Source organism: Pinus tabuliformis, chromosome 9 (genome assembly GCF_031772625.1).
Source record: "Pinus tabuliformis cultivar Carrire ecotype Pingquan chromosome 9, CPIR1, whole genome shotgun sequence".
In the NCBI taxonomy this organism is placed as follows: domain Eukaryota; kingdom Viridiplantae; phylum Streptophyta; class Pinopsida; order Pinales; family Pinaceae; genus Pinus; species Pinus tabuliformis.
The window spans coordinates 1328518689-1328530852 of record NC_142307.1 but is presented as its reverse complement, the minus strand read 5'-3'; positions in this window follow the sequence as shown (position 1 = coordinate 1328530852).

Genomic DNA, 12164 nt, shown 5'->3' with positions numbered 1-12164 from the left:
TTTCTTGTTGCATGTCTATACATTGCGTTCCAAATTGTGATTTTCATTCTGTAGATCAATAGAATAGAATTTGTGTCTCTTTTTTCTTTCATCTTGAAATTTTGAGCAGTTGTAATTTCTATCAAATTTCTATATGGTATCAGAGCCTTGAAATCACATTAGAACCAGTATTTCGAACTTGTCTCTTAGAAAACTTTGATTTGGCAGCTTTAGTGCAACAATTTTTCTTCAGTATTGGGAGAATGACTTTTAACAGATTGATATTAGAGTATTCCCTGGAGGGTATCTCAAATTTCATATCCTGGAAGGATTGAATGGAAGCAGTGCTCAATGAAAATGGTGTGTTAGAATATTTAAAAACTAACATTGAAAAACCAAAACAGTTTGATGCACAATAATTAGCCCAATGGAAGAAGGATGTTGCAAAGGCCAGGAGAATTCTTTCAGAAGGTGTAAGAGACCATGTGGTCTCAAATCTCCATGAAAAAGAGACACCATTTTCTATGTGGAAGACACTGACAGAGCTATTCAAAAATAGAAGTGACCATAATTGGCCCTGAAAGACAAACTTTGAAACATAAGAATGCAGAAGAATGATACCATTCCACAATATCTCTCCAATTTTACACAAGTTTGAGATGAGCATGGAGGGGTTGGGGTAAATGTTGCAGAAGATGAACTGGTAAGCCTAGATCTTCTAGGCCTTCCAAAATCTAGGCACAGCTACTAGGACTCTATGAATGGAAGGGAAAAAATACCTGATTGGGAAAGGTTGTGGTCCGATTTGGTTCAAGAAGAGTTCAAGAGAAATAACAGATATGGGATGTCATCTAAATTTGAGGATGAAGAGAATTTTTCCTTGGTTGGGAAGGGGAAGAAGGGAAAAGGGAAGAAGACCCAGTGAAAAGCTAAATGTAGCCAAAATAATAGCAATAAGAAAGACTTGAGCAAGATAAAATGCTTCCATTGTCACAAATTTGGGCACTATGCAACAAAATGTTTGCACAAGAAGTTTGCCAATAAGCCTTCAGGAGGAGCAGGAGGTGACACATTAGCTTCACAATTCGAATTATACTTCACCCTAATAGCATGCATGGTCAAAACTGTTATGGGGAGTGTGTAGTACCTTGATTTTGGTGCCTTGTTCCATATGATAGGGTGTAGGGAGTTTTTCAGTAGCCTGGAGGAGAAGGATCTCCATATGCATATCGAAATGGGGGATGATGGGAGGTACAATGTTACAGGAATTGGTACTGTCACCTTTGATAGGGAGAAAGCCTCTCCTCTTCGCTTGAAAGATGTTATGTATATACTTGGGTTGAAGAGGAACTTGATCTTTATAGTAGTATTAGAGGATTGTGGCTATGCTGTTATTTTCAGTAAAGGGAAAGCCTTTCTGAGACACATAGCTATCGGGCAAGTGAAGAAGATCGGGGTTCATGTGAAGAACCTGTACAAACTTGAGGTGGGAGATTGCACTGCATTGATAAATAAGGATGAAAAAGTGCAAAGATGAGATATTGGAGAACTCCAAAACATGAGATTAGGTCATCTACACCATTATGCCTTAAAAATCATGCATCAAATTACCACCGGTCTCCCTAAAGGCTCCCATGACCAACAAGATGTCTACAAGGGTTGTACATTGGGGAAATATGTCAAATCCACTTTCAATAGTTGAGATAGCAGAGCAAATGCAATCTTGGAGCAATTCCACTCTAATGTTTGTGGACCCTTTTCCATAGCCTCCATAGCAAAACATAAGTAATATGTTATTTTTATTAATGATTTATCTAGAAAATGTTGGTTCTTCTTCATGCAGAATAAGGATGAAGTTTTCTCAAAATTGTTGAATTCAAGGCATTGGTAGAGAAGGATACTAGGAAGAAGGTGAAGGCTCTCAGTAGCGACAATGGAGATGAATTTGTTTCGCATGCCTTCAAGGGTTTCTATGCCAAAGAAGGTATTCAAAGGGAACTGATAGCACCCCATTACCCACAGTAGAATGGGGTAGATGAGAGGAAGAACAAGAGCATAGTGGGAGAAGCAAGGTCCGTGTTGCATGATCAGGGGTTTCCATTGCATATATGGGAAGAAGCATGAAACACAACAATCTACTTGCAGAACTAGAGTCCTCATAGAATAATTGGTATGATGACATTAGAGGAAGCTTTATTTGGGAGAAAGGTTGATATGACTCATTTCATAATTTTTGAAGCTTCAGTTTATTTTCATGTATCCAAGGATTTGAGGAAGAAACTTGAGCCTACATCAGATTTGGGAGTTTTTGTAAGATACACCGAAACTCCACAAAATTACTAGGTGTGTTTTCCTTCACTAAGGATGATAGTGGTGAGGAGAGATGTCAAGTTTGATGAGGAGAAGGCTAGGAGATGATATCTAGAACAAGAGTTGAGTATCCCACCAGGTAGGAGCTTCTAGCTCCAAAGGAGGAGCCTTAATATGAGCTTCAGGAGGTTGTGGAGTAGCCACATGTAATGGAGCAAATAGGAGGCTAAGTGGAGGTACCCACTCAACTAGAATCTTCCAAAGAGGGGAGAAAGATAACCAAAGAAGTTGATATATTGTTACAAGATGCAAGAGAGAATGTGGGAGCCCCCACATCATAGTGCAGGCAGAGGAGGTACCCTAATAGGTACACTAATTACATGGATCTCATGAAAAATCTCATTGAGACAAAGCCTTCTTCATTTGAGGAAGCAGTTTTTCAACCTATTTGTGTTGATGCATGGTGGAAGAATATGAATCCATCATGAAGAACAATGTATGGGAGGTGGTATTGAGATCATAATGGAAATCAATGATTGGTTTGAGATGGATCTATAAAGTGAAGCATGTAGCTGACAGGAGCATCGAGAAGTACAAGGCCAGATTTGTGGCCAAAGGTTTCTCTCAAATAGAGGGAGTGGACTATGAGGAAACTTTTGCACCAGTTGCAAGATATTCCCCAATCAAATCCATTCTATCATTGGTTGTGCAGATGGGGTGGAAAATCCACCAGATGGATGTGCAGACTACCTTTCTCAACGATGTTTTTGAGGAGTAAATTTACATAGAGCAGCCAGAAGGATTTGAGACATATGATTGAGAGTCGCATGTGTGCAGGCTAAAGAGAGCCTTGTATGGTCTCAAATAAGTACCCCGAGCATGGTACACTTGGATCAACAGTTATCTCAATGGATTAGGCTTCACCAAAAGTAAAGAATATGCAAATGTCTATCACATTGTGGTAGATAGTAAGTTTCTTATTCTTGTTTCATATGTTGATGATTTAAAATTGGCAGGTGATGAGTAGCTGAACCGCTCTTTCAAAGAAGATCCTGCAAGGGAATTTGAGATGAAATACATGGACCCAATTCATTACTTCCCCAAGCTAGTAGTATGGAAAGGGGATGGTGAACTTTTTTGGTCTCAGGGGAAGTATGCCTCTGAAATATTTCAGAGATTTCACATGGAGAATTGCAAACCCATAGACACAACTCTAGCTACAAACCGAAGGAAGGAGAATGCCACTTTAGGTGAAGAATTTGATGCTACCATTTACAGGCAAATTGTTGGGTCTTTGATGTATCTTGTGAACACAATACCCGACATGTGCTATGCAGTAAACCAACTTATTCAAGCTATGGTGAGGCCTACCAAGTTGTTTTGGAAGGCAAAAAAACACGTGTTATGGTACCTTAGAGGCACTACCAAGTATGTATTATGGTACAGGAGGTTAGAGGGAGTGAAGACCCAAGGCTTCACCGATGTAGATTGGGTAGGGAGTCCATCAAAAAATAAAATTACTTCAGGTGCTATCTTCAATGTTGGGTCCACGACTATTTCCTGGTACAACAGGAAGCAAAGGTTTGTGTCACTCAACTTAGCAGAGGCTGAATAGATGATTGTAAGTCAAGAAGCATGTGAGACCATATGGATGAGGAAAATACTTGTGGGTATTTTTGGTAAGGATATGGATTCGATAGTGATATATTATGATAATCATAATTTCATTAAGCTCTCTGAGAACCTAGTATTTTAGGATAGGTCCAAGCATAATGATATTCAGTATCATAATTTGCGGGATTGTGTGTAGGGGAGAGTTATGTTGCTAAAATACATTCCAACTAAGGAGCAAGATGTTGACATCTTGACAAAGCCATTATCAAGAGGTAAATTTGGATGCCACAGGTGCGGGATAGGGGTGGTGAAAATTCTCTTTCTTTCTAAGAGGGAGTGTTGAAAAACATGTAGTCAAAAAGATTCAATTTGGCTTTAGCCTTAGTCAAATTGAATAAATCGAATTTTCACATCAACAAGACAACTTTGAGGTAGTTAACTAGTGTGACATGGCTCTTTTCACTCAGTTAGCTTAGTAAATTCGAGCTAGAGGGCTTGGAGTTCAATTATGCATGTGTGATTGCTAAATTTTAGTAATCCAGTTCATTTATTTTCAGTTGTATTCAGTTAACTAAACTCTAACTATTGATAGAGTCAGTTGTTCAGTGGGACAACAATCTAACTCAGAGATATGTCAGATAATTGATCAATCAACCCAAAATAGCTAGTACATGCAAGGAATTCAGGTTCCTTAGCTGAAGTGGAGATGACAAGGCAATGTAACATCAGTTGTAGAATAATTTTCAGTGTACACGTGTTGCATGAGTAAGGAGATCAATCCTTGAAAATTACGCAATCAATTTGGAGGAAATTCCTACTTTTTAGGGGCCAATTTCCTCAGGAATTACGCAAGGAAATAAGAGGCTTGGTGAGCAAATAATTGGCTAAGTGTTGGCTAGAGTTTCTCATTGAGCAGAGAGAACAATTATTCTTTTGAAGATTGAGCTTAGAGTTGGAGCTAGCAATTGTAATAGTTTTTCTATTCAATTGGTAAATGAAAAGAGGCTTGAGGGGTTTTTCCCAGTTGGGTTCCCCTAGAAATCACTGTGTACTTGTGGTTTTTCTCAGTTGCATGTTGTTCTAAATTATGATTTTCATTTCACAGATCAGTAGAGTAGAAATTGTGTCTCTTGTTTTTCAGTTTGAAATCTTGAGAAGTTACAATTTCTATCAAATTTCTACACATAAAACTACTCCCTTAAGCTCATTCCATTAATTTTTCCACTTTGAAACTATTGATATAGATGAAAGAGTATATAATGATTCAATTTGGATCATTCATATTCTCACTAGCTCAAGGGTTGCATTAGTTCTTCAATTACATCTCATATCTATCAAATTTACATAATAGTTCTCTTTAGAGAATCATAGAGTTTTATCATTTGAGTTCTTGTGAAACTGGTGAGAGAATAAAACTCAATGATTTCTTCAAAGTTTTAAGTTACTCACATTTCACTACCATGAGTGTATTGGGACCTTAAGAATAAGGGATCTTTGATACCACATTAAGTAATAAAAATGCATGAGACAAGGAAAACATAACTTTGGTGAAAACAAAGTCAATCCATCTTACATATTGTATTCATTTCAGTGATACAATGATATCACACATTTATAAAACCACCTAAATTACTTTGGCATCAGAAACTCATCAAAAGATAAAGTAGGAGGAGACAAAGTAGGTATCTAGAACCACACTTTGGATAAAAATGATATCCTTAAATGTGAAATACATTAGATGATGTATTAGGACTTTATGATTGTATATGAGTCATAGGCTAACAAAAACGAGATGGTTTATGAGGAATAGGAGAAAGAAAAACATTAACTAGATGTAACAGGATGAGATCAAGAAGAGTTCAAAATGTTTAAAGAAAATTTTGTAAACACATGAAAATTTTACATGTTGAAGGATGGGCATGTTGTTATGACAATCAAACAAAACATGACCTTGAGATACAAACATCTAGGAAAATGGTTAGAACCAAAGAAACTTCTAGAGTTGGACATTGGCTTTAAATTGTCTTAGTGAGATAATTTATAGAATTTCTCCATCATCTATACATTATCTAGGACTATTTACCATGGATGGCATAAAGGAAAAAATGGTAAAGTAACTGAATTGATGGTATGTCGACCAAATTTACAACTACGGATTTTGGATTATGGAGGAACAATATACATAAAATGAGATATGGAGTTTTGCAAACTATATAAAACTAAAATACATTAATCAAAATAAATGAGTGACTATATCTAGATGGAATACCATGAGCATTAGGACATGTAAGAATTATAAATAGTAAATGAACTAAAAGACAATGAAAAATCCAACATAATTTTAAGGGATGTGAAGAAAATCATATAGTCCTATGTGAAATAAAAACTAACTATACTGAGAAATAAACAATTGGTGATAAATTACGATTTGAACCAAACAAAATTATGCCCTACTATCACAGAGTAATTAATTTTTATTATTTACATATCTAATTCATAAATGTTTTGTTTTATTATTTTGAATCATTTTAATATTTCATATTGTTTATTTTAATGTAAATAAGAATTCTTTAATATTTTATATATCTTTCATAGCGTGTAATTTGTTTTTATTAATGTTATATTCAAATTCACGTGATATCAATAATAACAACAAAGAATTTTTTTCATTATTTAACTCCATCTGAAAGGATGTTGTTTTAGGCACAACATTTTAATCGAAAGACTTAAATGATACCAATTACTTAAATGAATTTAAGTTTAATTTGATTAATTTTTTCAAAAATTCTTTTTCTTGCTATAAAATTATTTGAGGGTTCTTGAGCTTGTGCCTCATGAGGATGGTGTCCGTAGTAGCCACATAAACTTATGCAATCACGTCCACCAAGAGAACCATTTTACACCGATCAATACATAGAGTAATTCCCAATTTAATAGTGAAAGAAAGACATCTGGGTGGATTAACTTATCAAGTTTCCATTGAGATGAAATCTACACAATGGAAATTACTTTCCATTTATTTCAACTAAAATGTTGTTGTATGAGTTGCTTAATGGAAAAACTTTGTAATTGATTCTATTAATTGACGTACAAGTTTTTATGTAAAAAATGTCATGTAGAAAAGTTACATTAAGTGATAATAGAGCCTATTGTTATTCACTTTGATTGCAAGCCTTTGGAATTGCATTAAGTGGTATAAAAATCCAACATTATTATTACTAATAAGAATAGGAAAACCTTTGCAAAGAAGAGATATGTTGGTGATATTGTTGTTGGGAAGTCACTGACATAATTTCCACTTAGTTGGAAAGTTATAGCATTGAAAGAGTAAACAATGAAAGCCTTGAAATGAAGAAGAAAGCATAAGAGTTTGTTAGTAGAATGTCAAACATGATATAATACACAATGATTATGGAAATGAAATTGCAACTCTAGTTTTTTTGTTGAGAAGTTGTTGTGAGTGACTTGCAAGAGAATTGCAAAGCAAATATTGAGAGGCATGGTGATACAATTGTAGAATTAACTATGGAATACAAAGAAGAAAATATCTTAGATAATGACCATGGAAATGAGAGGGACAATTCTTCCTAAAGTTGGTAATAGAGGAAGAGCTATAAGTTTGGATAATAATGGTGTGATGATATTGTTGAACGATTGTCGAAACCATTGCGAGATTATATTCTTTTGGAGAATGTGCAACAAGGGAGAAATGTTTCCAAGATGAATTATGACAATGATAACAATGAAAGATAATCCATGAGAGGAGGCCTAGAAAGAGAAGGTGACCCCAAAAGAAGATTTCTTAGAAAATTCTCTAGTTTGGGAAGAAGACCAAGATTTGATATGCATGTTGATATTGGAAGCTTGAACTTAGAGAACAAACTATATCAGCAAAATTGAAAAATAATTTACATTAACCATATTAAATATCCTATAGGAGTGTAATCATGTGCCCCTTTATGGGATAAAAGTCTACAATCAAGAAAACACTTTGAAGGAATGGTAAAGATATGAAGTTGAGAGGCCATGGTTGAAAGAAAAAGGTAAATTTATGCTCATTGTTTACACTTTGATGTTGTTTCAAAAATTACATAACACAAATGGATATCTTTATCAAAGATTACAATAAAGGATTTTATAGGATGTAGAAATTCTATAGGATATTACAAGGTATTGATCAGATTGGATCGTCATATAATTTTCCATCTATATTGGTACTTGTTAGGTGCAAACATTGGAGGAATTAGCTAGCAGGACCCATTTTAGTGGTAGGTCCCTTTTTGGAACATTGGGGTCCAAAACATTTCAAATACATTTTGAAGCATCAAGCAAATTGATTTTAAGTTAGAACATCCATAACTTATACTTACACCCTTGAAACTTTTTCTACACATTGAAAACATTTAAAGGGTGCAAAAGTCACCTCAATAAGAATTTGTATGCAAATTTTATGCCTCCCACAAGTTGATCTACTTTGTTGACTACCATCATATGAATGGATGCTGCATCATCCCCCATTACTCCCACATGTGGTCCTAGACATGTGTGGAATTTCAAGAGGATTATGTAAGGTCCAAAACCTTTAACTAATTAAAGGTTGAGAAATTCAAAACCCTAACCTAGACAACTATTGGGCTATGTTAAATACTGGGTCACTAGGAGAAGAAAGGGTTCCATTATTTATCATTGTACTTGTTATATAGCCAAGAAAAACATCTAGGAGTGGTATTTAAAGAGCATAGTAGAGGAGGAAAAGATTCTATAGTAGCTATTTAAGCCATGTTGTGAAAGGAAACTCCATAAAGAGTGCCTCTTTTTTGTATTTTCATTTCCATAACTAAAGAAAAGAGAGCTAAGCATAGGTCTCACCTTCTAGTTGGTTTTTCTATTGTATTGGGTTTCCTAGGATATATCTTGCGTATATTTGTGTGGATGGTATGTTCTTTTTCTCATTTATTTCCTCTTCAAATTCAATTATTTTTTAAATTCAAACAAAGATAGTAGTTAAAGAATACAAGGAAAACAAATTGGCATAGCCTAATATTTCAAAATGCTATAGATTTATTTTGATGAGTTGTTCTAGTGGAATATCTATGGTAATTTATAAATTCTAATAGTATCATGTCATGGTTTATTTGGAGTATGTTGAGACACCTACCTAAAAAATCCACAAACCATTATGTATCCTGTACTTCTCTCCTAAAGAACAAAACATGAACATAAATGAAATAATGAAAAAGGAATTATATGGTAAGTGGGGTGCCCCCCCATAGGTGAAATAAGACAAACATCATGTTTTTTCAGTTATGCAATATGTAAATAATATGCACCCAAGTTTGTCTTTCTCAAAGAAGTAACAAACCTCATGAGTAAACTATTATTAAGTTTGTTCTTTATCGCTCCAGGTTTTGATTTATTGATGTGTTGCTCCTATAAGTTTCGTTACTCAATATTCTACTCGTGAACTCTTTTAAAGCAATACAAGAAGAAAATAAAGGGAAAAAAGGAGACATTAAGAGCCATGCATACAATGAAAAAATCCAAACATTATAGCATGAGCAGGGGAGTAATTTTATTGGTGTCATATATGAAATATCCTACACCTTATTCAAACAAACATAAATTGAAAATATGCACATCTACAATGAAGCTTTTAGAAATGCATGAATACTGAGATTGGAGAGTAAAAGTTTGGAGAATGATGCAAATTAAGGTCAATGTTTCACATTTTAAACTATGACTCCAACATATTATTTATATACACCATTTAAGTAATACATTACCCCTGGTAATGTTGTATGTTGATAGGTCAAATGTAGTTAATGTGCAAGATTAGATTTTCAAAACAAGATCAATCTAGAGGATGACATGGATTTACATTATACCCAAGATGTGATTGTGCTATCAATGGAATTTAATAACCAACTTACAGTCATACAATATCAAGTTTTAAAAATAACACGACTTCTACGTTAGGGTTCCATGTTGGATGCAATGTCACGTAGCGCCTACATGGCAGCTCCATTGTAATACAATCCAGTTATACCTTAGTATGAAAATATCTGATGTGTTGGGTTGTACTTTGGGATCAATAAAAATGAAGTATGATGAGTTGAGGTCGAATAAAATTTCCCAAAGTTAGATCTGATTAATTTGGTCCATTTCTCGACTGTTCTTAGGGTAGTTTCATTTAGTTGAGCGCAAGGAAACTACTAGCAGATTTGTAAGTTGGAAGAACCCAATTAGAAACCTTGGCTTGATTGAACAACTACTCGAACACTAATTTTTGTACACCTTTTATGCTCATGGAAGAAAGGTATGTATCTTATACTGCAAATATGCTCAAGGTTCAGATCTAGTTTATTTGTATTTTGCATGGGTTAATCCCAACCATGAAATTTCCCCTTTCAATTTCCCTTGCCTTTTATGCTTTATATGTTTGAATAGAAATGTTTGTTTATAACACTTTATTACTCCATTTTCACCATGCGCTACACGATTAGATCACACAAACACTGGATGGTATGCTTTGTGAATTTGTAGCTATCTTTCGTTTGATTGCTACCTAGTTAAGAATGGATGCATGTATAGTCAACCTCAGACTGCATGACCAAACTTTGTGTAGCTTCATGGTGAATCCAAGTTAATGACCAATGGGCATACATAGAATTTTTCAGCCACAGTATCATCCCCCTATTTTATATACCCATGTATCACCCCCCTGCAACCAAAAGAAATGTCTTTAGTTGGCACAACTTCCTTGAAAGGTATACGCATGCCATAAATATACCCACAATTTTGAAAATCCAAATCAATTGTTACATATATTATATATTATACCACTTTTGCAAAGACACAAGTTATATTTTTATACATCCCAAATGTTTTGTCAAGGCATGAAGTTCAGACTTACCTCATATCTCAATCATCTCAAGTCATTTTTCATATCATGCAAACATTGGTTCCACCTCACTGAAGTCGTGTTCTTCATTCATCATTTGAGTTGCATTGACATATAATGCTTTTAAAAGAAAATGATACTATCCCATTGTTGAAGTCTTTCTTTCACGATTGTGACAGACCTTGAATTCTTGAAATAATCCCCTGCTCATAGTCACTCCTATAGTTGACTATTGTACTTATTATGGAACTTGTAACATATATGCAGGACAATTTCACTTAACCTCGTAATAAACTCTTAGTCATAGTAACAAACAAAATCATGGGTTTGTCCACTTCGCTCATGAAATCTTCCTTATTTCATATTTACCATTAATCAATTGTATGTTTCATTTGCCATACTTACCATTTTCCATCTTCCCAACATGCAATGACGCTCCCCTTTACCCTCCAGTTTGATTTACGATTCAAAATACACTAAGAAAACTTAATGGGTTTGCACTCTGAACTAAAGTTTATAAATATGTGTCAAAGCATACTTATATATTATTTTTAGATTGTATTTGAAACCATATTTTCATATGCATGATGAAATTGTTTATATATAGTTAAGACCGAGTCAAAATTGTTGCATGAAATATAGGCTTCTTGATAAAACTAAAATAAAATATGATGATGTACTGAAAAGCATCGCTAAGTGTCCTTTTTATGTGATTCTGAATTTAAATCATGCATACCATAGTTCTTAGGTCATGTGTAACACCTTAGTTCATTTATTTCCAGTATATATGAGTATTCCCCTTCCCTTCCTTCATTATTCATGTGTGAATATTTTTATTATGTACCTGGCATTTAAATAAAAATGATACTCTAATAATTGGCTTACTTTGTTAAATACATCCATTGACATTTAAGGGGTTAATGACATACAAATTTATGAGGGTACTATATATATACAGCATGAGTTTCTTCAGCCAAGGTAGCCATGGCCGAGGAAGGAACAACAGAGGTGGAATACCAAACCCATGGAAGAGGGGGAATAAAATTTAAGGTTTTCAATACACTCTGATATTGACTTAGAATAAGTTATCTAATTGCTTCAAACTAGTTTTATCAACCTAGCTGACCAGCAAGCTTATCACCCACCCCCTTTGCCTCCTAATCAACAACCCAGTATCATCATCTCAGTTTCTTGGCATGCATTAGGCCACATTGGCATCCTAGCCAATAATGGCAAGAAATATGTTTTCCATCCCCCTCAACGCCAAGTCCAAGGATGGATCATTATTTCTCTGCCACTCTAGCTACCCCCTCCACCTGTTGGGTGTGGAGCCTAATTATCTTCTTTATTCAGAGGTATC